Below are 5692 nucleotides of genomic sequence, written 5' to 3'. Positions count from 1 at the left end.
GGAACAACCTCAGACCCACACAGGCTGCCAGCGGGGGGGGGCTGGAAGGGACCTCTGGGGACCACCCACTCCAAGCCCCTGCCAAAGCAGGGCACCCCCAGCAGCTTGCCCAGGGGCACAGTGCCCCAGAGGAGACTCCACAGCCTCTCTGGGCAGCCTGCTCCAGGCTCCAGCAGCCTCACACCGCAGAAGTGTCTCCTCCTGCTCAGCTGGAAGCTCCTGGGCTCCAGGGTTGGTCATGCTCAGGGAAGGAGATAACTGCAGACCCAGGTTTGGAGGAGGGAAGTGACTGACCCTAAGCAAGCTTATGCCAAGAGCACTGCTCAAAGCCTGTCTCAAACCAGACCCAAAGCACACAAGGAGCTCCTGAGGGTCTCTCTGCCTGGGGCAGCACAGAGCTGCAGCTGAGGTAGCTCAGGTGGATGCCTGCAGCTGGGGCTCTGCAGCCCAGCTCCCCTTGGCAGAGCAGCAGAGGCTGCACCATCCCCCTGGCACTTACCTCCAGCCACTGGCACTTGGTGTGCAGGGCCAGGAGCAGGGGGAGCTGCTTTTGAGAGCAGGGAGTGTCCCTGGCCTCTCCAACCTGCAGCTGAAATTACAGGATGCATTGGGAGCCCTGGCCACACCTCTGAGCCCTGCAGCATGCAAACTGCAGCAGCACAAGGGCATGCCTGGCATTTGCCTCTCCTCTGCCAGCCCCTCTCACGCCTCAGAGCCAGCAGGGAAACTCTGAGCCCCAGCTGGGGCTGCTGAGGTGAATTCCTTCCCTGCCCTGCCCAGGGTCACAGAAGGGTCCCCTGGAGACCATCCAGCCCAGGCCCCATGCCACTGCAGGGTCCCCCACAGCAGGGTCCCCCACAGCAGGGTCCCCCACAGCAGGGTCCCCCACAGCAGGGTCCCCAGCATGGGGTCCAGGCAGGTTTTGATTGACTCCAGAGATGGAGACTCCACAACCTCCCTGGGCAGCTCAGAAGGAGGAAGCTGCAGCTCATGTTTAGATGGAACTTCCCAAGCTGAGGTTTGTGCCCCTGCCCCTTGTCCTGCCCTGGCCCCCTCCTGACAGCCAGCCCTGAAGTGTTCCCTTGTCCAGGCTAAGAAGCCCCAGCCCCCCCAGCATGCCCCCAGCCCCCCAGCATCCCCCCAGCCCCCTGATGGAGCCAGGAGGTCCCTGGCAGCTGGGGGAAGCTCTAGAGCTGAAGCTGTGCCCCCAGGCCAGAGCCCCCCCGCAGCACCTCCTGCTCCAGGCACATTTCCCATCAGGAGATTTCACTTCAGTGCAGCTTGAAATATTTGGCCCTCTGGAGCCTTCTCCTCCTGGGAGAGCCCAGAGGGAGCCATGGGGCAGCTGCCCTGCTGCCCACTGCCAGAGCACAGGAGTCAGAGCCACCCTGCCTGGAAAACCCCTTCAGCACCATCCAGGTCCAAGCCTTAGCTAAGCCTCCCCAGGCTGGGGCTAAACCACCTCAGCACCACAGCTCTGTCTCTGGGAGCCACCTCTGGGGATGGGCATCCAGCCAGCTCCCTGGGCAGCCTGGGCCAGGCCTGGAGAACCCCTTCAGGGAAGAAGTTTCTTCTAATGTCCAACCTAAACCTCCCCTGGGGTAACCTGAGGCCATTTCCTCTTGTCCCATCCCTTGGTACTGGGCTCCAGTGGTCCCAGAGGCCTTTCCCAGCCCAGGGAACTCTGGAGTCTGTGCTTCTGTGTTGTTGCCTTGGCAAACCTGCTGAGGTGCTGAAGGCTGCTCAAGGCACAGCAGCCTCGGGCCAGGGTGGGCAGCATCTGCACCCAGGTGCCACAGGGGCTCCTTAGCAGCTGGCAGTCAGAACCCTGAGCAGGAGGGATGCTGCCCAGTGGCTCCAGAACTGGGACCCCAGGCATCCTAGCACCAGGAGTGCTCTCTCCTTCCACAGCCCTTCCCTTGCTGCAGGCATCCTGGGACATGGCTTCCTGGGCTCTCCCATCCCTGCAGGCTGCTCTGCTCCAAGAGCTGAGCCCTCTCTCTGCTCCCAGCAGAGTGTCTCTGCACCCTGAGCCTCCACCAAGCTTTGCTTGCTCACTTTGATGCCTTTCCCCACAAGCCAGCTCTGCCCCAGGCTCAGGCTTGCCCCCTCCTGCCCACCCATGACTCCTGTGTGTGACAGCACCAAGGGAGGCCAGGGCTGGCTCACAGCAGCACTCAGGCCCTGGCTCTCCCCACGCTGCTAGCAGCCAGGTCAGGACTGGGGTGGCTGATCCAGGAGTCAGCCATGCCTGACTCAGGCCCCTGTGTGAAGGGGACTCTCACCAGCACCTGCCCTCAGCTACCCAGATCTCTATCAGCTTGGAGTGCCTCAGCTGGTAAGCAGCAGGACTCCCAGCTCACAGCTGCAGCTCCCCCCCGGGTAGCAGCTCCTCTGCTTCTGCAGCCCCAGGGCCCTCAGCAGCAGGCACAGGGGACACAGTGCAACAGAGCTGCTGGTGAAAGCTGCTCTCAAGAGCACACAGCTGGAGACCTCTTAGCCAAGAGCTGGGAGGAGGCACTGGGGCTGCCCAGCCACCCCTTGTGCCATGCTGCACTGACCCAGGCTGAGGGGGAGCAGCCAGCCTGCCTCTGAGGGGCTGCTCAGACCTCACTGAATGGTTTGAGGGTTTGGCAACCTCCAAGGCTCAGCCAGTCCAACCTCCTGCACCCAGCAGGGACACCCTCCACGGGGTCAGGCTGCTCAGAGCTTTACCCAGCCTGGGTGGGCAGCAGTGGCACATGCCTGAGACAGAGTCTGCACCATGGGAAGATCACAGAATCACAGAACAGTTTTGCTTGGAAGAGACCTTTAAGAACAATGAGCCCAAGCCTTACCCCAGCACTGCCAGGGCCCTCAGCACCACAGCTCCAGGGCTCTGAAACCCCTCCAGGGATGGGGACTGCACCACTGCCCTGGGCAGCCTGGGCCAGGCCTGGACAACCCTTTGGGGGAAGAAATTGTTCCTCATGTCCAACCTAATCCTCCCCTGGAGCAGCTTGAGGCCATTTCCAACCTCCTTTCAGGGAGCTGTAAGGAGCCAGGTCTCCCTTCAGCCTTTCTCCCCAGGCTGAACAACCTCAGCTGCTCCTCACATGAGTCAGTAGCTTCCCAGCCCACCTGGCTGTGCAGCACCAAGTGTGGCTCAAGTGCTCTTGAGCAGCACTCGGGTGTACAATGGCCTCCCCAGGCGTTCCTGCTCAGCCAGGTGTGACAAGAGACAAGAAATCCTCTCCAGTGCCTTCCCCACCAGCACACCCCACAGCCCTGCTCAGCCCAAAGCCTCTGCACCTCCCCGAGACAAAAGGAGCTTTGTTCAGCCAGGGCTCCCTCCCAGGTGGGGGCTCCCAGCACAGCCCAGCTGCTCTGTGCCACGCAGGGGCCAGCAGAGCTGGCTGGGTGCAGGCAGCCCCAGCAGAGCACTGCTCCTCATTACCCCTCAGCCCCTCCAGCACCCCACAGCTTTGCCCCCAGCTGCAGCGGGCACCAGCAGCAGCTGAGAGGAAGTTCTGCCCTGAGAGCTCTGCTCCATGCGAGTAAAGCTTCCCAGTGGCAGGGCTGGGTCTTATCTCAGGGCAGATCTCCCCAGGAATGTGTCAGTGCAGAGCGGAGCTCCAGCCCCGGGAGCTCGGCGCCGTCACGGTGCTGGGTGGCTGAGCGTCACGGAGAGGGCTTGGCACAAAGAGGGCAGCAGGTGGGTCAACAAGAGCCTGGCTCACCCCTGTTTGCTTAGGCATTCAGTTACCTCTGGGGAGGTGTGAAAGAGCTCAAGGTGTTACCTGCAAAGGCCAGGGGGGTCACCAGGGCCCTGCAGGTTTGTGTCTTGCAGACCCATCTGCCCTCAGCTCAAAGGCTTTTGCTTGAGGCTACTTCCAAGCTGCCAAGGAGGAAGGCCAAGGGGCCAGGGACCTGCCTGCCTTCAAGCACCACCTCAGGGCTCAAACCCAGTCCTGACTCACTTCCTGCTGCAGCAGGTCCAGGACAAACCCTGCTCTGGCAAGAGGAGGCTCAGGGTTAAAGGAAGTGGCACAGACACCAGCACAAAGGCAGTGGAGGTGATCAGGACAGGATGAAAAGGTCAGAAGGCATCAGAGGTCACTTTGGTCCTTCCAGAGCTTCACACAAGAGATTCTCCTTCACTTCTGCCTCCCTCTGTCCCCTGCAATGTCTGTGTTGCACCAAGTCCAGACGGACCACATCTCCCCCTCAGACCCTGCCCTGAGAGACAAACCCAGCTAAGGGTCCCCAGCAAACCCCCAGAGGCCCCCACCTGCAGAGCAAAGTACCCCAAGGGTGACTCCTTGTCTGCCTGGGGGCAGAGCCTCCCCCCTGCACAGAGAAGTTCATCACAGGAGGGAGAGGCTGTGCCCAGCTCTGCAGGGAGTGCTGTGAGCTCAGCACCAGTCCCCACACAGGGCCAGCAGGGAGCCCCTCTGGGTCACCCCTGGTTTGCTGGGGGGGAGCAGCAGGACTGTTGCACCCCACATGTCCCCAGCACCTTGCACAGCCCAGCTGTGACCTCCCCCCACAGCTGTGACCTCCCCCCACAGCTGTAACCTCCCCCACCGCTATGACCTCCCCCACAGCTCTGACCTCCCCCACAGCTGCGACCTCCCCCACAGCCGTGACCTCCCCCACAGCTCTGACCTCCCCCACCGCTGCCCCCCGGCTGTGCCTCTTCCCCTGGGAATCTCCTCCCCTCGCAGCACATTTCCGAGCAGCTAATGGGAAGCTGTCCGGAACAGGTGCTGCAGATGCTCGGCAGATCTCTGCCTCAGGGGATGAGCTCTGTGGACTCGGAGCTGATGAGGTGCCTTAATGTTTACTTCAGCACCTCCTGCAGCCAGAGCAGCACCAGCACGGATGAGACCCCACAGGTCCTGGGGGTCTTGCTGTGTTCTCCCCCCCGGCTACTAACACTGGTTTGAAGAGGAGATCTGGTCCCTGAAGCGTGAGGTTTGCCAGCAGGGAGACTGATGCACAGCACTCCAACCCCCAAGGGGCTCTTCAGAGCTCCTTTGCTTCTCCACAGGGACTTAGAGGTGCGGATGCAGGACGTTGAAGTCACAGAGAAATCTGCCCGGGGGGGGCTGGATTTTTGCCCCCAGCTTCACCTTCACATCTGAACCAGAGCTTTGGAAGGTGCAAGGGCAACCCCCCAAGGTTTTCAGGGTCAGGACCAGGACACAACCACTTTCTCCTTTCTTCCTGCCTGGCACTGCTGCAGCACACTGCCCTCAGCAGTTTCCACCCGGGCAGCTCAGGGCACTTGGACAGCAGCGCTAGGAGAGATTGTTGTTAGGTAAAGCTGCTGCCGATAGACATCCGGCGGCACCCCGCAAGGCTTCTGGTGAAACACCAGGGGCACAGGAGGCTCTGCAACCGAGCAGCTGCGACCTGCAGGGGACTGCAGCCTCACAGCAGCAGCCTCACACGACTGCTGTGCCACCTTCCCCACCGCCTGACGTGCAAACAAAACTGCCTCGAAGAGCCCTCCCGTTTCTGACACCGAGCTCGGACCCTCCAGCACACAAAGCATCACCCAGTAACAGAATCTGGGGTGGAAAGGACCTCTACAGCCGTCCAGACCAGCGCCCCGCAGCCAGCAGGGGCAGCCCCAACCAGAGCAGGCTGCTCAGAGCCACAACAACCTGAGCCGGGACGGCCCCAGGCGGGGGCAGCTCCCTCCTCG

The sequence above is a fragment of the Melanerpes formicivorus genome, unplaced genomic scaffold (genome assembly GCF_026170545.1).
Source record: "Melanerpes formicivorus ecotype bairdi unplaced genomic scaffold, bMelFor1.0.p_v2 SCAF_14, whole genome shotgun sequence".
In the NCBI taxonomy this organism is placed as follows: Eukaryota; Metazoa; Chordata; class Aves; order Piciformes; family Picidae; genus Melanerpes; species Melanerpes formicivorus.
The sequence above is the reverse complement of the archived record's forward strand: the minus strand, read 5'-3'. Positions refer to the sequence as shown.